General features: G+C 37.6%; 1 protein-coding gene across 1 annotated transcript in view; it reads left to right on the top strand.

The window, feature by feature from the left end:
- brinp1 (bone morphogenetic protein/retinoic acid inducible neural-specific 1) overlaps window positions 1-24,818 on the top strand; it is a 115,717-nt gene that overhangs the window by 29,900 nt on the left and 60,999 nt on the right. The window lies entirely within an intron of this gene.

The raw sequence follows: 24,818 nt of genomic DNA on the forward strand, positions 1-24,818 counted from the left end.
CTGTACAGGCAGACGGTCGGATCAGATTTATTGTGTGTATAGATAGATTTCTGTTTTTAATTCACTATATAGATCATATGACAAAGAGCAAAGATATACGGCCTCATCCAAGGGAAGAAATCAAAGCTTCATTAGTTTGTGTGCAAGAGAGCGTCTGTCATCAGTATAATGTTGTTACAACACTGTATGAATGAACCTAAAAGCTTTTCTGTTTAACAAGACTCCTTGAAACCACATTAGATTTACAAACTTGAACATTTTTTCTTTTCTTTGATATTTTCCTCATCTGTGGATTAAATGACGCATGAAGCGCCACACAAAAGAAAAATTAATGAGTTCAGATAAACCAGGATTCGCCAACCTTTTTGTGAGCAATGGATGTTGAAGACCACTATAAGGTTATTGTATGTTGGTTTATAAGCCCCCCATCACGATGGTCTCTTTAGCGGCCACTGTGCTGTATGGTGACTCTAAAATACACTTTCAGGATAATGCGATGAAAAGTCTTTTATATTTGGCTTGGATTATAAAAGCATGGTCATTGAAGCAGACGGTGAGATCTCTATGAGATCATTGATGCATTGCTTCAGGTCAGACATTGAAGTTAAGATGAGTTTAATAAAGTTATTAGATTGAATCATTACTGCAGGCTTGTCATTAAAATCATGATATCTTCTCGTGTGCATTAGTTTACCTCATGGTGACCGGAGCATGTTAATGTGTGCAGTCATTTATGCCTACAAATCTAAAGGAAATCTGGGTCACAATATGATTATATTTTTTATCAGACTGTATGAATGTAGAGAGAAAGATCTGCAGAGAGTTTATTCAAACGTAACACATGTGAAGTCTCAGATATAGTTTGAGAGAGTAAATCTATTCTTTCCTGATATATTATCTTTCATTTGGCATGAGAAGTTACCTGCCAGGTGCACAGACACATCCATACATCAGTCCTGCTCTCAATGTGTTATGTTTGATTCACTATTTCACACGGCAGATTTCAAATCAACCTTTAATATTATATTAATATATTTAATATATAAAATCCGTAGAAATTGCGGCTGGGTTGCTGGTAATTTACCGTAGATTTAAATTTATATTATTTACTGGCAACATTTTGTTCAAAGTTGAATGAACATTTAACATTTACAAGTCTTTGTCTTTACAGAGTAAAAAAAAAAAAACAGCATCAAGCAAAACGTTCTGGGAAACAAAATCTGAAGCAAAAAACAGAAAAAGGTTGATGATGATTTCTGTTTCCCAGAATGCTTTGCATGAGGCTGTTATTGTATAGTTTTATTCTGTAAAGATAAAGACTTGTTAATATTTAAAATTTATTCAACTTTGAACAAACTCTTGCCAGTAAATAACATAAATTTAAATCTACAGTAAATTACCGGCAACCCAGCTGCAATTTTATTGTAATTTCTACAGATTTTTTTTACAGTGTAAGGAACATTAAATATGGACTTGAAATATTTTATTTGCTCATTCTTAATGAAATACGTTTACTTTTAGAATAAGACAAGATGTTCAAATGTCATGAACAAACTATTTGGTTTAATGATTTGTAAATATAATGTCCTGTTAGTTGTGTAACAACACATTGGTATGGATGGATGCATCAATAACATTTCTAACGATACGATGCATCAATGCCACACGTAAAATATCAACATGAGGTACCTTTATTTTGACACTCTCCACGTCCTCATTCCTTGATGTAACATCCATCTATGCATTTCCGTCAAAGCAAGCATTTTCATTTATTTTTAGGTGCTTGTCTCAGCAAGTGAATGCAATGCAGCAGCAAAGTGGTTGTAGGAGCAAAAAACACAGCGAAAGATGTTAAAGACGTTGTGACTGCTATCAGATGCAAATTGTGGGTTTGGAAATATTTTGTATTTGGATAGAAACAGCACCATCATACATTTGATTTTATGTGACTTTTTCCCTCATTATAAATTTTTCTTTATTTAAAAAATTCTTAGTTTATTATTGTAAATATTCCAATTGGGACAGAGATGGAGCCTTTCTAAAAGAGTTTAATACAATGTTCATGTTAGATATTTTGGTTGCACAAAACAATTTTTCAGAACTAAATGTCTTCTTCAGGCATCAGTCAATATTTAGTGTTGACCTCTCTTGGCATTAAACACATCTTGAGGAGACTGAAGTCCTGAAGTCATTTGATTAGAAATAGTAATTAAATTTTATTTTGGTTTAAGAGATCCTACAGCTGCCTGCTATTGATCAAGTGGATGGGAAGTTTACCCTAAATACTTGACACTTGACAAATAGCGGGTGTTTTTTTATTTTGCAGCAACCACGTCACACAATTTGCGTTTTTCGCATCGTCCCACACGAGTTTGCATCTATATGTGTCTTTGCATTGACTTTGTATGTAATTTACTTGCACAAATCATAAAATTTGATTTTGGTGTGTACGCCTCATAATGCACCAAATGCAAAGCATCTCGTTCCTTGCTCTAGATTTCTAATTGGATTTAACTTTACGTCATCCGAAATTTTCCCATTAGTTAAATATTTTCAACTTGCACAAAGACGCGTTTGAGCCGAACAGCATGTGTGTCTGCGGCAATTGCGCTGCCCAATTCACAGTTTTCGCATCGCCCTGAGAAAGTTTTGTCTATTTGTGTCTTTGCATTGACTTTCATTGAATTCGCATTTGTGGTGTACGCCCCATAATGTTGCGTAAACACCAAATGTGAAGCATCTTGTTCCTCGCTCAAGATTTCTCGTGGGGATTTAACTTTGCATCATATGAATTTTTCGCTTTAGTTAAATAATTTTCAACTTGCACGAAGATGCCTTTGAGGCAAATAGCGTGTTTTCTCGGCAGTTGCGCAGCCCAATTCATGGATTTTACATCGCCCCGCGTGAGTTTGTGTCTATTCGTGTCTTTGCATTGACTTAAAGGGGCGGTGAATTTGTCGATTTTATTGTTTTATACTGTTGTCTGAGGTCTACTTATGATGTCCGCGTGGTTTTTACATTCAAAAACATCAAAAGCAATAAGTAATAGGCTATTTTGTAACATGGATTAGTGGCTCTCTGGAGAAAAGCTTCGTTTGAAGGGGCGGGCCGCATTGAAGACCTGGATGTAAACACCCACTGCTATGATTGGACGGCTTCATTCCCCGTCATTACATGTGGGGAAATGTTATAAAAACATTCATGTGTGAAAATAGCAGCCGGACACATATGTGACCCGTCACGGAAACCAGGGACTCAAGTCGGCAGCACAAGTTTCGAGAAAATGAGAAACAAAGTTTTTTTTTCGAAATTTGTGATTTTCGTTTTATTGCAGAATCTGTTAGTTGAGATCACGAAGAAGCCTCTCCATGTTTGAGATAGCAGTTTTTGTATATTTAAAAGCGTACATTTTGCGGTTAAAATAGGCTTGTTTTTCCGGAGATTCTAGCGTGCAGCGGGGGGCGTCATTGTCTGTGTGTATATTTACATACTGTATAAGCTTGTGTTTTCGCCTCCGCCCACAAAGGGAACAGCGTGACTACTAAATAAGGATAGTTCGCCCAAAAATGAAAATAATGTAATTACTCACCCTTATGTCGTTCTAAACTCGGAAGACCTCCGTTCATCTTCGGAACACAGTTTAAGATGTTTTATCGTTAGATTTAGTCCGAGAGCTTTCCCCTTCATTGAAAATCTATGTATGGTTTCCATGTCCAGAAAGTTAATAAAAACATCATCAAAGTAGTCCATGTGACATCAGTGGGTCAGTAAGATTGTGTTGATGCATCGAAAATACAGTTTGGTCCAAAAATAGCAGAATTACGACTTTATTCAGCATTGTCTTCTCTTCCGGCTCGAGCGTGAAGTCACGTGACTGTAGTGACGCGCTGCCCTGTTCCTCAGACATGTTTGCTAAGTTTTTTTTTTTTTCAAACTTATAGCGTTCGTCTGTAAAGCTCGGGCGCACAAAACAAAAGAAAAATAAAAGAAGCTGGGGCGGAACAAATAACAGTCAGCCGCATCGTACGTCAGCCGCGTCACTGACTTTATGCGGCGCCGCAGTCGGATGACGTCAAAGTACCGCGAGAGCTCTTCAAGAAATCTTACGGAGTAGTTTAATTTCGACTCGCTCTCGCGGTACTTTGACGTCATCTGTATGTCAGTTCTTGCAGCGCAGCATGAGTCCAAACACACAGAAGTTACACAGATATAGTTGTATTCTTCATATAATTGGCTACATGTTTTGTCTATCAATATTTTCCATGAAGTCATTGGCTGATGGAGGAACGAGCGAGCCATTGGTAACCTCTCTAAAGGATGTCACGTTTTCGACGGCGCTGTTTGGATGATCTATTATTCTACTTCCCTATTTTAAATACAAACTTTGAAGGCGGGTTCATGTGTTTAACGGAGTGTAAGCTCATATACCCTTACATGTTATGATTTAAATAGTCTTCAGATTATATATTATATTGTATTACCAGACATTCATGCGAAATCTGATGTAAACAATCTATATTTCACGGATTATACGCATTTGTGGACAAATATGGTCATTGGATAATCTGAAACAGACTGGATTCGACTTGTGATCCCCACAAAGGTAAAAGAGTCATGTTTATTTTTGCGGGTTGTCATTTTGTCATAAAATACTACATATGATGCTAGAACATCTCAAAAAGGGTTTTACAGGGGGCATGGCTTAGCTAAATGAGATGTAAATGAGCCCTATTGTCTCCCCCAGCTGAAAAGAAGAGTCCCTTTCGTCTCGATTTTCTCGGTTTGAGTATTTCTGAGTTCCTATATTCAAATGGCCACAACTTCTCCAAATCTTATCAGATTTCCATGTGTTACACATCGTTGGAAAGCTTAGAAACTGCACTTTCAGAATCTGTGAATAACTCAAAATGCCCAGATCCGACTTGTGTCCCTACTTTCCGTGACTGGTCACATATATGTTTGAGCCACAAAAGATTCTGGGTGCTAAAGATGATACAAATAAATGACAATACGTATAGTAAAGTAGAAACAAAACTTTAAACTCGACGTGACTAAAGTACCGTAAACAACACAGTCAGCGCGCATCAGATTATAAACTGCGGCTGATAAGCTCTTATCAATAACGTATATTTCTATTGTGCTTGTGAGGTTGCTCTTAGATACACGTAATGTTAAATACCACAGTTATATGATAAAAGAGCTTTGTTGAGTGTTTGACCGTTCAAACGCAACTTGCCTAAATTATCGTATACAACACAGTTAGCGGGCATCAGAATCTAAATTGTGGCAGATAAGTCCTTCCTTATCACTAACTTGGCATATTTCTACCATTAAATTACAATCGTATTGTTAAGTGTGGTACCTTTATTAATCGTTTATTGTTTTTAGTAAATTAAAACAGTCAAACATACGTGTTTAGACACGGATGTTACAACAGGACATATCAAGCAATCTCTTCTAACAAAGCAATAGTGAAACCCAGTAACTTAAATAAAGTAAAATGTCTTACTTGCTGTGTCATTTTTGTCAGATCCAATATCAGTGGTGCTTTTAATCACAGTCTCTCTGCAAATTCAGCACCAACTTGCTTCTTTACAAGTGAATCCGCACAGTACACAAAGTAATCAAACATTTCCCACGCGAGCTGGAACTCTTCAAAAAACAACCTTTATCCACGCATTCCTAATGTTATTTTCTGAGCCTTCGAATTAAAGTATTCAGCTTCTGTGTTGTTCCCACGCGGTTCTTCCACAACCCAAGACTTCGTTACCATGGTTACTCTATCATAACAGATCACCGCGTCAAAATAAAAGTCTATCAGAAAAAAAGGTATTTAAAAGTCACTTTGGTTACATTTGGCAATCTTTAAAGACTGATTGTTGAGACACACGTGTGTCACGCGAAGCTGTGGGCGGGGCTACAAAAGTGGTTGTTGTATTTGGCTATGGGGAGGTGCTTCAATTCTACTTTGACGTCATATTTCTCCGAATTCCACACTTGGTTGTAAAACTGTCTTGGTGCCAAAAACTGTTATATTTCAGTAGCACGGACGTTTTCAGTTCTGAAACTTGCAGGATGTTCATTTAAGTATGATGACCTCTCATATAACAAAGTATCAAGTTAAAATTGAGTATTTGATTCACCGCTCCTTTAATATGTAATCTACTCTTGCAAATCATTGAATTCACATTTGGTGTGTACGCCCATGATGCTGCATACACACCAAACACATTGCATCGCATTCATTGTTCTAGATTCTTTCGGTATATAACTTTGTGTCAAGATAATTTTTCGCTCAAGTTTAATATTTTCAACATGCACAAAGTTGGTTTGAGGCGAACAGCACGGCAATCATAGTGAGTTATGTCTATCTGTGTCTTTGCATTGTATGACTTTGTATGAAATCTACTCGCGCAAATTGTTTAATTCACATTTGGTGTTTACGCCCCATAAGACTTTTGCACAGTGCTGTATATTAGTTGTGTCTGTGGTTCATTCGTATTACAGGATGGGATGTTTATTAAAACATGAATAATGAAAAAAACAATCAACACATCTTCATTTCCAGACACTTTTATGAGCATAATTACAGCAGTTTGAGGTGAATAACCCAAACACACTGACAGCTTTGTTTCTCTGACCTGCTGATCTGAGATTCATCATCATTTCATTGTAGTTAAGTATTGAGACACACATACACACACACACTCTCTCTCTCTCTCTCTCTCTCTCTCTCTCTCTCTCTCTCTCTCTCTCTCTCTCTCTCTCTCTCCATACCCAGTGAGCTTTAACTTTAAACCTTAAACAGTCTTTTAAGGCATCGGATGCACACTGCAGAAACGGCCATGCTAAGATATCTACATTTGGTCCAAATGGAAAGTCAGCAATGGTTATATAAGGCAATCCCAGACCGCACTGCATAAGTTAAAAGCAAAAATGTAGGTGGATTAACCGGGCTGGAAGTACATTTATATTCATTCAATACTTCAAACAGTTCACATGAGTGATGTGCTGAGTTGCTGCCTACCTGCAGTATTGGGAATCAAATCCATTTGAGTTCAGACCTTGACTTATAAAGTATCTGCTGACTGGAGATGCAAGACAGCTGTCTAGGCTTTGAAACTATGCTGTGGTTTACTGTAGATGTGCTTTGAACCATTGGGCCTCCATACAGTTTTTGATAGTTCTCACCGTACCCTGACTGACGTCTGTTAAAGCCGATTGTGAAATGAGTCGAACGTATGAGAGAAATTCAGAGGCAAAGCAAAGCATTCTGTCCTTGTTTGTTAGGACGTAAAAAAAATCTAGATGAGAAAATGTCCTGCTGAGAAAACCATCTGTATAGTTGAAGACTTGCTGAGGTTGTGAAGAAAATCTGACGTATGCTTTTTGCTCGGTGGCGTCGAGTGCCAGCGCAGCGTTCCCGTCCGCGTCAGCTGCTTTTCGACTCGAGCGTCGTCTACTTTTAACAGATCAGCCAGCCGTCTGTGTTCTCCAGAGCCGCTCTCATCGTCACATTTACTGTGATTGTCAGAAAATATGCCGCCGTGTGATTTCTCATTCCTGACACTGTTGTCAAGCGACGGCTTTAAAGTGTCTGGAAGAAGTGTGTCCTAGAGGAAATCTGTGATCTGTCAGAACATAATTCACTATATTAGTCCCACATCTTTCAGTCTCTTTGCATAGTAAAGCTGCAGATATTTGACAGACACACAAACCTTTCATACAAGCACACGTTCGTCTTTTTCTGTGCATTTCTGTGAGTTCAGGCTTCAGCTAGGTTATGTGTTTTTAATGCAACACTTACTTCACTTTTGTCACTCTTTTTGTTTTCTTTCATATCGGTCTGTCCTGTTCATGTTTTTATTCTCACTCTGTCTCCATAAAGTGTGTTGTGTGATGTAGTTTAGTCTCTGTCTGTGGACCCTGAAGGCTGAGGATGCTGAGATGTCACATCCTTAAGTTGATATTTTATGACAGCAAGTTTGACGGACTGTTTGGTAAACGCTGAATGTGTCTGCCTGTGTACCTTATTTACTCTTATGTTGTCTATTTTCAGATTCTCTAAACACACAACAAACCTAAAGTAATAATGTATTAATATTCACATGAATCACAGCCATACAGAAATGAATTGCATGTGTGTGAAAACACATGAGGAACTTTTGAAACATTTCTGCATAAATCACATTGGATCATATATATATATTTCAGTAAAGAGACATTTCTGAAGTGTTGTTGTTGACACATAATCATTTAAAATAATAAGAACATGCGATTGTTGATGCATGATTCTGACATCCAACGTATAATATCTAGTATTAATCCTTCTTTACTGCAGTAATATAACATCATGTGCTTCCTGTAGTATTATTTCTTCGTGTTTTCTTGTTGCACTTAAATTTTTTATTTATTTTAACTTTCTGATTAGTGAGGTGTTGCTTTAAATGATCGAAATAAAGTTAAGGTAGCTTTAGTTATTTCTACTTTATTTTAATTATTTATAGCAGGGGTCTCCAACCTTTTTGTGAGCAAGTGCTACCACAATGGATAAAACAATCTGGAGGGCTAGTTTTTGATATAGTCTTCTCAAAACTATTTTATTTTACTTGTTTATTTTATTTTATTTTATTTTACTTGTTGATATGTTTTAGTATTGTTTAAAATGTTAACATACGTAAACCAAGCCAAGCTTATATAAAAATGTGTAACAAGGAGACCCCTGATTCATAGCAACTCCTCTCTATTCAAAAAAGTTGAAATTAATTGTAAATTCAAGTTAATTTAACTTAACAATTACGTGCAACCAGAATTGTTTACAGTGCACCTATAAATTCAGTCAGAGTAGATCTTTATTGCAACTCAATTGTGATTGTGGATTATGTTGAACTGAAAGTACGGTGTTAATTTACATCTGTAATTCATTGAAAGTCTTTAAGAGTAACATGCAAGTTTTCCTTCATTGAAAATCAAAGACAAATTATGTGCTTCATTTCTAATGAAATGTTAGGTTTAGTGGGAGTGTATGTGGATGCTTTAAGCTCACGCTTCATTCATACGATGCAGTAAACACCTGGCAGAGGCCAGGCGACACAGTGACTGCACAGAGAATCACATCTCAAACAGACGGAAGCATCGAATTTAGCCATCAATGCAAGATATCACCTTGCTTGTGACAAGACAATTAAATCCTGCATCAATACAGAGTGGAATTCAGTGCACTTCTCATTAAAAATTTAATCACAAAATCTGCAATCACATCTGCCTGACATCTGCAGCGCTGTCACACGAGCCGGGAGAGCACATCCATCAGCTGTCAGTCATCTAAAAAAAAACTTCATTTTTGTCCATTGACTGCTGAAGTGAATGATGGGATGTTGTGTGTCTCTGAATACTTCGGTTTCTTCTGTACTCATTTGATCGTCTGCTTTTATTTTAGTCTCAGTTTTAGTCAATAGATGTTACCAAATAATTTTTTTTAGCAGTAGTGAACGCATGCTGAAATGTTTTTTTTTTTAATCAAGATTATGGTGCGATCACACCAGATTTGAATGAAGCGTTAAGGGCGAGTGATTTACATGTTAAGTCTGCAAAAAAACACGATAGACATTTTGTGGCACAATTCACAAGAACGAAGCGGCGTAAATTAAAAATGTTTTGTGTAAGTTGAAAAAAGTGAACTTTGGCGGAGATTCACACCGCATTAACCAATCAGGAGCTTGCTCAAGTAGTGATGAGATTATGACGTAGCAAGCTGAGGCAGAAAAAAGAAAACAACAATGGAGGATAAAATCATTGTCGCAGTATGTGGACACTGGAACTGTACGACACATCTTCATACTTTTATAGAAACAGGAATAAAAAGAATCTTCCACAGAAGAAAGTGTGTAAGGAGGTCAGACAATCTAGTAAGATGTAAAAAAAAAAAATCTAGTAAAATGTAAAAAACGCTCTTTACGTAATTTGAGCTATATATATATATACATATTGAGACTACAAGATAGCTGAAGCTATAAGCTTGAGCATATTTGTGTCTTAATTTCATGCATGAATAACACGGGTTAACTGAAAATGTTCAAGCGTCCAACTACGCATGAACTACACATTGAAGTTGAAATGTAAAAACAGAATACAAAATAAAATACAAACTCATTTTCATCATCAGTACATTAGATGTATGATCAAATGTGATTAACTATAACAAGTTGTTCATAACAATAACAAAACCAATAGAAGCTAAATGCAACACAACATGTGTAAATGCATGCTAATGTTTCACATATCCATACTGTGATGTCTACATGTATTCATATTATATTCATGAACACTCATTATAAATACACATCAAATGATTCAGATTGACTGAACTGATTCTTTCTATATGACTCTTCAATCCCTCTCAGTTTGATTCTAGTAGTTCAGTTCTGTTAGAGAAACATGAAGAGACTCACAGCTGAAGGATAAATGGATCCTAAAAAGGTTTTAATGTGATAGTGCTCCATTATTGTATTGAATGACTAAAAGCTTTCCTGAAAGTTTTTCGTCAACTACAAGCACTTGTGGCATCCCTGGGGTTGATTTTATTCAAATTAACCTTTTTCTTCTTGTTATACGCTCATCATGTTAAAGCTTTTGTCGTGTTATTTTCATGATCAAGTTTTTTATTTACCAAACTAACCTAAACATAGCGTTACATTTTTACACCTAATAACCCAAACTAAATATGAAAGAAGCATGAACCATTTTTATTATTTACATTGGGAACATTTTTTTTTGCCCACGCAGATTTCCTCTGTCCTGTGACATCTTGAGAAAGTAACTTGCTGCTAATGAGTTGTAATGTAAGTGTATGGTTACCATGGAGATGACAGCATCAGTAACAGGTTGAAATGAAAGGAAATGCCAGCAGAAATGTCACATGTGAGCAATATATGTGATTTTTCTGTCTGAGCATGCAGACTCTTCTCAGTTTAATGTTTCTTTATTTTGACATTGGGTGATTCCTCAGAGGGTTTTGTCTTTTTAAGTTTTCAAGCTTCTACTGTACCAAACATGTGCGATAGTAGCCAAACATACTTTCCATATAATATATTTTATATAGTAAAGCAATAATCCCCAAGAAGCAATGGGTTACCAGTGCATTTTATAACAGTTTAAGGAACGTTGTTACCCCCTTAGCTGTTATAAAATGCACTGTAACACCACTGCTTCGCGGGGCTTATTGCTTTTATAGAACGGTTAATTCATATGCATAGCAGGATTTCATATACAAATAAGTTGTAATTATAATAGTACAAATATTACTCTTCCGCCAAACAAACAAAGAAACACAGACGCAGCAAAGACACAATGAAAATATGATTAAAGACTGGCGTGTTGATTTTCATAAATCAGTATGTTGCAACAGTGGCGCAGTGATACTTATGTAATGCGCCTGAACCGTGGGGTTACCGGGGTATTTTATCACGGCTTAGAACGCGTTTCAACCAATCAGAATAATGAACCAGAACTGCCCGTTTTATAATCAGATCTCTTATCAGTGCTGGCTCAGTTATAAAATATATTTGGTAATTTTTAACAAATGAGTCTTACCCAGTGTAGCTTCAAGTCCTTCTGTAGATTTCTTAAATGGATTTTTTACCCTAAAATGTAAATTCTGTCATTTTCTCATTTTATTTTAAAACCCTATCACGGCCTGAGTCCCCATTCACTTTTATTGTATGCACATAAGAGATGCAACAAAATCAAGGCTATCATGTCTTACATTTCTTGAAGAAATATCCAGTGGCGGCTCGTGACCGCTCATCCGAGGGACGCAGATTCAAAATAAGTGTTCAGAGTGTCATGTGTGTTGCTTGTGTTTTCAAAATATGTGTTTGTTGCGTAATGTGAACCATATGCATCACGTATTTTGTCAAAATAAGTGCCTGCTGCACACAGTTTATGATAAAAACGCTCACGTTCACAAAATACACACAAGACACTCCCTTAACAGTAAACTCTGATTACACATGAGATTATGCGAGTATCTGGCAAACGTGAGCGTCTTTTTTTCATAAACCCTTTATGATGCAGCAGGCACTTATTTTGACAAGACACGTGATGCACACAGGATCTCTCGACGCCCAGAACACATATTTTGAAAAAAGGAACCACATACTTGATGGGCTACATACTTGCTGTGATGAACTTCGCATCGAGCGCACTCGAAAAAATAAGTCACTGACCGCCACTTTCAATAACTTATGAAGGTTTTGACCCACATGACAATGAAAATTATTCAATTTTCATGTGCAAATCTCTCTGTGGGTTATGACAGATGTGTTTCTGGTATTGCGCACAGACTCCTTTTGCTTCTCCACAGGCGAGATTAACCAACAGCTTAATGCAGGACAATAGCCACTCGATCAGGAACAAGGAAATGTCTCTAATGACCCAAACGCCCCACCCAGATCTACAGGCCAAGGGCTGAGATTTCACATGCGGCCGTTCAGCTTAGCCAGAAAGGTCACAATCACTTTGAGGAAGATAAAGAACCGCGTATTTACAATTACTGGCCCAAAGGCGCCTTACCAGAGAATAATTAAATGACTTTAATCTAAAGTAATCTGTTTTGACACAGCAATGTTGACTGCTCGCTTGTGCTAAAGTCGCCCCACGAGAAGAGAAATTGTTTACATGCTTGAGGTCGAGCAGAGATTGAGCTCTGAAGTTTAGGTGCATTGCAGGTGTACTGAGATACTGAATTACCGAAGCCAGACCTTTCACATGCACACCATGAGCAAACATCCTAGTGAACTAATATTCATCTTCTCTATGTAAATCTAACTCACAACTAGATAACAATCTGATTGCATTGTCAAAGTTTGCCTTGCCTAGAAATCCGAATGGATGTGATGTCAGAGATACAGCGGGACAGATTTATGAGGAACTTTCAGCTGTGGAAGGAAAGGCAAAATATTCAACCTGCTACTGTTGATTTCCCATGAGATGTTGTTGAACTGTGGAAATAAAACGCTTTAAATGAAAGTTCTGCTGTGAGATCAGGATTTCAATCGACCAAATCAAATTCTGTCACTTTTAATCCTCTGTACTTCCAGGAATTACTTTCAACTTTACATGTGCTGGATTTACTCTTCACATAAAAACTGTTTATGGAACGTGTCACGGCATTAAACTTAAGCTCTTCTGAGCTCTCTGACATGATTTTCATTACCACACAAAATTATTTCCACTGTCCTTCAGTTAATAAAATACAAAAGGAAAACTCGAATCACAATTAAAGTGTGTCGTGCAATTCACAACGCAGCAAGTGTAAAGTTTAAAGTATGCATCTGTCACCAAACAATCAGACTGCATTCAGGGGAGAAATTTGACATAATGCCATCAATACCTGCAGTATAAATACAGGTCATTTCTTCATGCAACATTTAAATGCATATTTTATGTTTTAATTTTGTGGTTAAATAAAGCTTCATATGAACAGCACTGTATGCTCTTCACCTGTTGCATTCAAGGTCGTTTGGAGGGCATCCGGCGATGCTTCGGTTCTCATTGTTCTCCGAAAAATCCAATATAAATGCAAATCTGACTATTAATAGACTTTAAAGTCTGCAAGCGTCTAATGTAATCAAAGCTAGAAATGTCCATTTTTATTCAAAATTATAATATTTATGAGAGTGGCAATCTGTGTATCGATCAGGCTTTGTGTATGGAATAGAAAAGGCTAAGAGAAAGACTCTCAGAGATATTGAGCCTGGATTTAAAAGAGAGTTTAATAGCAGGTTATATGAAGTTAATCTATCAGAGGTTATAACAGTTGTGGTATTGACACACGGGAGCAGATTCTTCTCTTATTAGCTATGAGAAAAACCTTTGCAGAGATTACCTGTCCAGAATGAACTATTGTTTGGCTTGTGCGGCAACATTGCTATTAAACCCATTAAACCACTGCTGGTGGTTAGGTTATAACACGACACTCTGAATGGTCTGAATGTTGATTTATTCACAGGTTAAACAGGCCATCTTAATGATTTGTTTTGGTGTGAATGAGCATTCACAAGTCGCTCTCTCATTTGTAAGTCGCTTTGCATAAAAGTGTTAAGTGTAAAAGCCATGTGATCATATTTTCAGACTGTATTCATTTCCTCTTCATGAAGATGTTAAAATGTTTATGCGTTGTTTTTATGGTGCAGCTTCTCATACTATTTAAACATTTAATGATATTGATACTTAAAAAATTAATCTCAATGAAAACTGGCGTGTAGCATTGAGGTTACGGTGTAGGCCCTACGCAGAAGTATAATTAACCCTTTACGGTACATTCACACAGGGCGTAAGTGTTCACACTTTAATGTGTTCAATGGGTGACGTCAAGCGTTGCTGAACTGAATTGTGGATCCGTCGGCGCTGTTTCACTGCCGTTACTCGCAACAGAAGTTGAACATTTCTCAACTGTGCAAGCGGCAACGCATGCGTCAGCCAATCAGACTGCCTTATGCAAATAACCTAGGCAAAGCCAGCCACTGTGATTGGCTGTTGGCCACGCTCCAGATAAGCCTTCCGTCAAGCGTTAACGCTTCTGTCCTGTCACTTTGAAATCTAAAGTTCAGAATGAATCTTATGGGAGATAATTAGTCATCTAAATAGGTGTTTTTACAGAGAGATCTCACACTACCCATGTCCTTATTTTCTCTTTGACCGGAGGCCTGTCAGCACAGGACAATGATCAGAGGCCTGCGAGAAGATGCCTGTCAGAAGAGGCCTGTGAGTGGAGCTCTGTTAGTGGAGGTCTGCAAGCAGAGGCCTGTGATTGGATGTCTGTGAGTAGAGGCCTGTGAGCAAACGCTTGTAAAGCCGAAAGTATACTAGGGACGTCCGCGTATGCGCGCCGTCCGCATGACGTTATTTTCGTCATCAAGAGGGTCCGCCGCCGGCCGCGCGGAGCGTCCGCGTGCAGCCCAAAATTTGAAACCGCGCGGACAGTGTGCGTACAGTCCGCGTACAACAGCGCATGCGCGTGAATATATTTAGACAGGGCACTCCACTATAAACAATTATACAAAGGAAATAGACAGCATTTGCACACACACTATCGTTTTTCTTCTTTAACTTTCACTTCTTCCAAGAACAGAAAGCTCTGGAGCATGTTTGTTACCATAATGTTTGATTCCTGTTCTTTGTTGTCTTGTTGTTTGTTCTAAACTGTGTTTGCAATGGTGGATCAGTTACTTTTCTTCATCTATCCTAATGTTTTAATGTACTGTAAATGTCGCCAAATCAGTGCTGCCCTGACAGCCTGTTAGACTAATAATTTGAATAAGAAATCATTTGTATTGCGTATAGTGTCGAACGCGGCCATCCGCGTGTAGCCGCGGGGAGTATACTCGAAAAGCTGCGCGGACGTGTTCGCGCGCGAGCCGGAAGCGGACGCGGAAAAAAAGTATACCCCGGCCTTAAGTAGAGATCTATGAGTGGAGGCCTGTGAGCGGAGGTCTGTGAGTGGAGGCCTGTGAGCAGAGGCCAGTAAGTGGAGGTGTGGAAGTGGAGGTCTGCAAGCGGTGGCCTGTCAGTGGAGGTCTGTAAGTAGAGGCCTGTGAGCAAACGCTTGTAAGTGGAGATCTATGAGTGGAGGCCTGTGAGTCGAGGCCTGTGAGCGGAGGCCTGTGAGTGGAGGCCTGTGAGTGGAGGTCTGTAAGTGCAGGTCTGCAAGTGGAGGCCTATGAGTGGAGGTCTGTGAGTAGAGGCCTGTGAGCAGAGGCTTGTGAGTGGAGGTCCATGAGTGGAGGCTTGTGATTAAAGGTCTATGAGTAGAGGCTTGTAACAGAGGCCTGCGAGTGGAGGCTTGTGAGCAGAGGTCTATGAGTGGAGGTGTGCAAGCGGAGGCCTGTGAGCAGAGGTCTGTGAGTAGAAGTGCAGTGAGACTGAGACTCTCATGCTGTGATTTCAGGTGTTGGATCATGTTTCTGTACCGATGTGTCATATTGAGATGAAATAAAATGCAGCGAGAGGTGCAGGAGTGCTGGACCTGCCACTTGACTTACTGTGTCACAGCAGCTAGGGGTGTGCCGGTTTCAGAATTGGTGATGACGGTTATGACGTGAGTCAAATGTGACGGTTCATAACATAACCGTCTGTGGGGGGCGTTTTGCTCGTTTAAATGCTTGTGGATTGACGCGAAAGTGTCATTTTACCATAAAATCATGAATGTGATGCCAAGTGTGTTTTAAGTAAGGGATAATGTAGAGGCAGCCGGTAGTTATTGGGAAATAAGCCCCGACAGTGTGATCAGGACCCGACGCGAAGCGGAGGGTCTTGTATCACACTGAAGGGGCTTATTTCCCAATAACTACCGGCTGCCTCTACATTATCCCGCTTATTACACGGCTACTTGCCACATAAGAAAAAAAACTGCACATGAATATGAATTTGAAACATTTTATTGGCATATTTGGCATATATTATTTAAATTAACATTTTTATCCTTCCGCGAAACTTTGCACAGATGCATAAAATGATCGTAATACCTTATTAAGATCCTCTGCTTCATACTCCATTTTTTCTCTTTTAGCCAGTCTTTGAGAAGTTTTAATGCCCATTCTGTATTTTTTTGTGTTTTGGCTTCGTAGCTGTCATGCTCTATTTTGTCAAGTTCAGTCTCAGTAAGCTCTCTGTGTCTTGTCGTGGTTGTCGAGTGTTTGTCACAAGATGGCGCCAAACAGACAGTAATCTTTATTGATCTTTATTGGCGCGGAGCGATTTTACTCGTACAAGTAGTCCGGCTATGCGTTATTATTTTGGAGCGGTTATTATTTGAAAAGAACGAACCTGCAAATGTCTCAACTGACCAATCAGAATCAAGCATTCCAGAGAGCCGTGTAATAAACAGTAATGACTTTAAGCAATTTAACAGAAAGCAATGAAATATTTAAAAACATACTGTTGACAGACGACTGCGCTGTCACTCTCTGCTCAGCATAAATGAATCCTCTCTCATCTATTTTGATAATCTTCAGAGAAACAGGTTTAATTGTGTCTATATCTGTCATTACATGGACCAGAATGTGGATTAAAAAGCGTCTTTAAGAGGTTTTGCTCATAAATGCATGTAAAGTAATATGAACTTGAGATTTTATACTGTTATTAAACTGCACACTATGCGCTGCAAACGCAGCCGACAATGGCCACGCGCGGCAAACGCTCTCCACATACAGTACGCGCTGTTCGTGCTCACACTTGCAAAGTAAACAAGACACTGATTAGCTACTTACTCTACGTTTATTTAAAATTAACAGCAAGACAAGCAGTGAATCTGCTTTCAGGAGAGTTAGTAGATTAGCATGGGATGATTTGAACTTGAAAAGCGGAGTGTACTGACGCCTTTCCGCGGTTAAAACAACATTCCTTCTTATGGTCATTCATGTTTATTTGATGCTATAAATTAACTAGAAGGAAGAGATGATTTGAAAGGTGAGACTTTGTTTAATATTTTTAATCTCAAAAGTAACCAAAAGTAAACCTGGTCTGTCCTGTATGTCAGCACGTTGTCAGTGTCTGCTCCGCTCTGTATTTTTCACTGCGTGAGAACATGGTGGGGCGTGTAACACAGACTGTTAACAATTGTTTTAAATAGTATTTAAAAATTCTTTATGATAAAAATGTTTTTTAAATATTTTAATAACACGGTTTTGCCGGTTATAGAGTTCTAATGACGGTGTTCAACTATAACCGTCGGTCTCACGGTTATATAATGACCGTCACAGCCCTAACAGCAGCACATAATAACATGTTAAATAATTAGCATGTTCATACCGTGGTTTTTCAATCATCAGCCACATTTCTATATCTGCAAGTGCATTTACAGGGAAAGTCTTCATGCTCATTTGTACTTGATCATTTGGTTTTCCTGGTTGACTGGTGGGCTAGTCAAAAAACAAAACAAAAAAACAAACTTAAGACATATACCTTAAGATGCACACACATACCTGTACAAAAACAGACATTTAAGATCTTTATAGTTCAGTTATTTTTATTTTATTTTATTGTTGCGTTGTTTTTCTACAGTACATTTATGTTCAAGTTTATTTCTGTCACCTTAAATGAGCTCCTCAGTATTTATGTCAGAAATGTATCTGCAAATAAATATTTATTGAGTTTCTTCCATGAACAGTTTCAATGTAGTTAGCTACTTTAGCGTCTATAAGTACTTTTCAACATGCAGCCCTGTTTGACAGCATTATATGTACTTTAAATGACAGTTTTAAGATAACTCAACACCTTTCCAAAGACCTTTAACTTCATTAGATGCTTTATTGTGCTTGCTGCTGTGCAGATCTGCATTTTATTCCTTTAATCGTTCTCTTGGCCCAGATTTTCAAGCGCAGCACAAACCCGCAGGGCTAAACCAAATCATCCAGATATCGATCTGATACAGGGACACAATGGCATCACGTGACACCCGAACAGCCTCGTATATTCACAGTATATAGAGACTCACACGGCGGAGGGCGGTCTGATATCTCAGCCTTTTGTTTTAAGCCACAGACAAATCCTTTGTCCGAGCGGAGCGGGTTGGATGAGTTTGTCTGATCCCACAGTAATTAGATGGAGCAGAGGTGACTGATTCAGATTCAGACAGCAGATAGCACGCGGCCAGTGAGGGGAATGCGTAATGGACGGACACACTTTCACGTGGAACGGGTCGAGACGGGGATTTAACAGCTCGAGAGAAAGACAGAAAGGTCAGAGTCAAGGTGAGAAGTAATCAGAAAGACTTTCTGTCCATCTAACACACGGTTAACAAGAGCAGTGCCCTAATCAGTGTGCAGTACACAAACCCCTTCACTCGATCACTTTAATACTTCTCTGGATATTTATCAAAACATTTCTATTTCAAAGATCTATCATATATTTAACATGACAGTACACATGATGTTTAATCTCATTACTGCGTGTGAATATTTCATACAAGGACGTGTATGTGTAGCTCACTGCTGCCTCTCAGCAAGAAATCAACAACATCTGATTCAGGGAGCCAAATGATGTCACATAGCTCTCGAACCCCAGATAATCATCCGGCACGATGGGATTAGTTAATTACCGGCAGGAAGAGCTGGCAATTAGTGGAGAAATGGAGCTGGAAGACGTGTCAGGGTTAAGCACTGCCTAAACCACTGAGCGAGCTGCTAGTGTTGTCTCCAGAGAGTTTATTCACAGCGCATCCGCGGACGATGAAGACAATTGTTTTTTTAATCACTGAATCTAGAAGAGCTCTGGATTGATGGGTCTTCAGAATTAAAGCACTTATGGAGAAAAATGGCTTTTAAGAACATTCCTACGTTTTGTAGTTTACTTGTTGTGTTTGCAAATCAAGCGTAGAGCTTAAACAGACCCCCTTAATCGAATGCATTAATCGCATCTCGCTCCGTATAAACATGAACCATTCCTCAAGTCAAGCACCTTGTTGAGGAAAGGTGTGCGTTTATATTTACTTGCTTATTGCACTATAAAGGCTTAATGGGCTACGTCTGCATCTTTGTGTTGACTTTAAATAAGCGCTGTTTGCTTGTGAGGAGGCAGATTCATAAAACAAATTCTTTAATAGGGATCTTATAGCTTAATTGGTAGAGCATTGTAAATCAGCACAACGGCAATTGGTTTACATTTCCAGAAAATAAACACACGCTGATAAAAACCTGTTTCGATTAAATCGGGGACAGGTTGGAGGTCTTAAATGCCCCCCTTCGGGACCACAAAACAGAGTTGCATCTATACAGGTACCATCATACAGGATTTACAATTGCACTATGCACACAATATTTACTTGTACACTGAAAATTGCTTTTTATCGAGTTGGTTTTCAACATCTAAAAAAACACAACTGCTGACCTTTCCAAATCAAATTAAAGGGAAATATTTATTATATTGTTATATTATTTCTTCATTTAAGAGATGAGCGTTTAGCAGTCCATTCGTTACAAAACAAGTATCAATCACCAAAGCATTTAGCTTAATAAAAAATGTTGGTTTAACCTTATAGTTGAACTCTGCGAAAACTTTTCCACAACGTCATCAAAATCATCAAAGTTTGGATCAAATGACCATTTTAAGACTAATGCATTGACTAAACACAACAAATGTGAAGCACCGGGTTCCTCGCTCTAGATTACTCGTGGAATTTAACGTCATGTCATGCAAATTTTTCACTCAAAATTATTATTTGAACTTGTGCAAAGACGCGTTTGAGGCAAATAGTGCATGTTTTTGTGACAATCGCACCGCTCAATTTGCATCATTCACATCATCCCACGTGAGTGTGCATCTATTTGCGTCTTTGCATTGACTTTGTATGTAATCTACTTGCATAAATTGTTTCATTTGCATTTGGTTTGTACGCACTAAAATGTCTTTGACACATTTTTTTAAGTTTTTTGTTTACTTGCTCTCAACAGTGCACGATTGCATTAGGATTATTTATTTGGTAAAAATGTATTTATTAGGGCTTTTAAAAGATTAATCGTGATTAATCGCAATAATATATTTGTGTGTTTATTGTGTAATTATTATGTATATATAAATAAACAACTACATGTAAAAATTAAGTTATTAATTTTTTTTAAATGTATATATAATATAAAATATATAAAAATCTAAATAAATACATATGTGCATGTGTTTGTGTTATACAAAATAATTACACACAATACACACAGAAATATATTATCCAAAAACAAACCTTTATTTTGTCTTTATTTAATCGTGATTAATCTTTTGACAGCCCAAGTATTTATGTATTCATTTGTTAATTTGTTTAAAATCAGTTTATTTCACATTATTCAGGGTCATTTTATTGAAAAAAAGACACAATAAAAGGATAATTATAACAAAAATTACACACAGTAAATTTTCCGTGCTTCATGCTGGTCCAGTGGCATTGTGCCCAATAGGCCGGTGCGTTAATCTGTCCCTGCATTGAAAAGCTTTGAATAAAAACATTTGCTAAATGCATAAATATAAATTCTGTGAATATTTTCCATGAACTAAGAAAATCATTGATAGTAAGGTAAACTTTGGGTTTGTATGTAAATACGTAAGTATCTTGTTCTCAAATCTCTCAAAAGCATTATGCATCTTCTGTAGGTTAAAGAACAGTTCTTGAGTTACATCAATGATGTTTCTGAGATCAGTGATTTAGTAACTTCAGACCCTTTTCACTTCTAATAATGGGATCATTCAGTTCATCCTTATTTTAGTTTTTCTCTCCTCCACACGAGCTTGTCTGAGAGTTATTTAGTGTAATTGTGTTGAGAATATAGGAGGTGCATTAGCAGATGTGTTTGTGTGGATGAGACAGTGAGATAAGCAGATTTATTAGCCATAACTTTATAAGAGCTCATGTAGAGCTGAATAGACGCTCATGCAATCAGCACTGTATGTTTATGCTCTTGTAGTGCTGTACCAAAGGTGTTTTCTGAATGTCTAGCACATTTTTTTCTGCAGATTAAGAGAAGCATAAAGACGTGTGCGTGCATGTGCGTGTCTTTGTTTTTTTTACTTCTTAAATGTTATTATTTTTCATTTTTTATAATTTCTTCCTCTTCTTCTTCTATACTGTTGTTTTCTTACTACTTACTAAAATATGTTTTTGTAAAGCTGCTTTGCAACAATGTAAAATAGTGAAAAGCGCTATAGAAGTACAGTTGAATTAACATAATGTTGAATATACTGTAGGACTTTACCTCATCACAGATGTTCCTCAACTCCTAATTTACTGGGTTTTTTTGAGATCTAGAGATCTCTTCTTCTCGAATGACGCCATCACATCTGTATTTATTGAAAAACTGCAAACTATAATTACAGTAATCATTACAACGTCTGAAGAAAAGCTATCGAGTAGAGCAAAGTGGAGCATTTTCTGAATGTACAAATCAGACACGGACACGTGATGGATCGTTATCTGTGAAAACGTGTCAGGTGCGTTTAGTATTTTTCCTGTTGATTTGCATTTAAGATGTTCAAGTAAAGGGAGCTCATCTCAACACAAGCAACCTGTCAACCCACGTCTGTAATGCAGAAGTAATGATTTCTTTTAGACGCTGATTTTGTGAAGACTCACATTGATGAGATGAGAACCACACACATGTAGAAGAAAAATATGAAAACTTTTCTAGTTTCTACAAAACTAAAAGAAAGAGATTATTGTGAGATCAAATTTATAGTGTAGTCTAATTAAGTATTCTGGTTGGTCCAAGTCTATAAATATGACTGACGTCCAATATTCAGATTAAGCATGTGAAATTTTAACCCATTTGCTTAAAAACATCCACAGCTCTTCTCTTTAAAAAGTGTCACAATTATTGCAATATGAGTTATTTGCTGATGTTAAATTGCAGTTGGGGACATATGATAAAAATCTGAATTTTTCCATGTTTAAGTGCTATAATTGAGTGCCCAGTACTTCTGTCAACATAGAAAATGTGAAAAAGATCAACCCAGCAACTTAGTTTTGGTAAACCATTCTCTGCAAGCATGTGAAAAAATATCTCATTAAAATGTGCCCCCCTTGTGATGTCAGAATGGGATCTTATAATAATGCCGCCCCTTAATCTGCACTATCCAACCACAGCACTGCCATTTAGTGCAGAGATCAGCTCATTTGCATTTAAAGGGGCACACACCAAAATGGTTCATTTTTGCTCACACCTACAAAGTGTCAATTTTAACATCTTATAATAAATTATCTGTACATACTTTACATACATTCTCTGTGGACACCAACGATTTATTTGACATCTTAAAAAATGTCCCTTTTAAAATCTCTATCCTGCCTGAGCCAACCCAGCCAAATTTTTTATCTACCATATCAGATATCCTAAAGTTAAAGTCCCTGTAAATTCAGTTTGTTCTCAGATTGTCACAGCACAGAAAAATGTGAATGCAAAATGCAAAAGTTAATGATGAAAAAAGCGCTAAGCAAATAAAATAATTTATCAAAATCTTGTAAAAACAGGCAGGATTCTCTGCTCTCAAACGTTGGGGGCGTGTCCGCTGTCAGCACTGAATTCACGCCCACCCGTGGGAAAGCTGCCGTGTCACTTAACTTTCAAATTAAGCCACAATTGAGCGTTTCTGCTTCATACTGTGCATTCTTCTTCAAATGTTGTCTTTTACAGAGAACAAATACACTTCAGAATTAAGAAACCCATCAGTCCTTACGTGTATGTGAAAATGAAAACTGAAAGAAGTGAAACATGAGCTTTAGACAAAATGACTACAATGCTTTTACATTGACAAAGTACATTCATTTTTCTCTTTTCATCAGGACTTCATACACAGGATTGTTAGATGTAGCAAGGGACACATTTGGCTTCAAACATCATTCAGATGAAAGCATCTTATTAGACAGGTGTTTGTGCAAAATGGATTCAGACGTGGCTTACCACCTTAAAGGTGCATTTTTCAGATTTGAAATGGACATGACTCTTATTCACCCATGTTAGCAAAAAATACCTAAAACACATTTCCTTACCTTTCCGTCACATTTAAATACTTACCTTTCTTCATGGAGCACCACCAACAGTTTCTGTGGCATTTAAAAATGGCCTGTGCGTTTCGTTTCCATTAAACCACAATAAAAGAATCACTTTTGCGCACCTGTCTGCACTTTCCCGGGTTTCAGCGAATGAAATGAGGGTAAGAGGCATGTTACAAAAAATAAATGCATTGATTTTCAAAGGTGCTTTCACAGCAGCTCTACTGTACGGGCTGTGGATGGTATAGTTGGCCTGTATTTGTGCCGGAGTGATTTATGGTTGTAGTTTGAGCGGACTGATGATTATGAAAAGCCGCACTGTGCTGCACTTTAAGTCTCGGCTTTGAGAGGACGTTTTTAAAGAGAAAACTGACAGGAGAACCATGAATGGAGTCCAACAGAGAAAATGTTACTGGCCCTCAGCTTTTTTCTGATGTTGATTGCACATGAAATCTGGGAACTTTTGCAGTAAAACGATTTCAAAGTGAGGACTCATGTATGCTAAGAGATTTATATGAGCTTGATGCTCAATGGTAGATTTGCATGATATTCAGAATTTCAACAAAAGAGTTTTGTCGGAAACAAGATTTCAAGTTATCATCTGTTTTGATCATGTTATGATCTGTGGACGGGTCTTGGTCTGAATATGGGCTGGGCTTTAAGATGCTCTCTCTCTCTATAAGTCTGTATGTTAATGAGCTCATGATGTCATCAGAACACTAATGATGGTAGATGGACTGAAGAGTATGTCCTGAATTATGGAAATGTATTTAAATACAACATACATTTTTTTAAACACACTTTTTCAAATTTGAAAAATTAATGTGGATATACAAAGGAATATATTTTGAGAAATGTATGTAACCAAACTGATCAGAAGCACCATTCACTTCCATAGTATTCTTTTTCCTATCATGGAAATCAATGGTGCTTCTGGGGTGCGTTTCCCAAAAGCATCATTAGCCAACTACTGTTGTTAGTTTCGTCGTTACTGAAAAGGTTCAACGATTTGGTGTTTCCCGAAAACCATAGTTCAAATGAACATTCGCAAGCTGTATCGCAAACTTGTGTGGTTTGAACAACAGCTCTTCACCTGTGGTTAGAAGCATAGTTTCTTGTTATTATCATATGTAGACTTACGTTGATCATGCTTTTGAAATAAATAACCAAAAAACATGCAGTTCTTTCTAAATCCATAATTCGTAATATATACAAATTTTATTTTACGTCTTAAAGTTTGTTATCAGAATTAAAGCGCTGCATTTGAAAACTGTGCATGTGTGTAGTC

Source organism: Paramisgurnus dabryanus, chromosome 5 (assembly GCF_030506205.2).
Source record: "Paramisgurnus dabryanus chromosome 5, PD_genome_1.1, whole genome shotgun sequence".
In the NCBI taxonomy this organism is placed as follows: Eukaryota; Metazoa; Chordata; class Actinopteri; order Cypriniformes; family Cobitidae; genus Paramisgurnus; species Paramisgurnus dabryanus.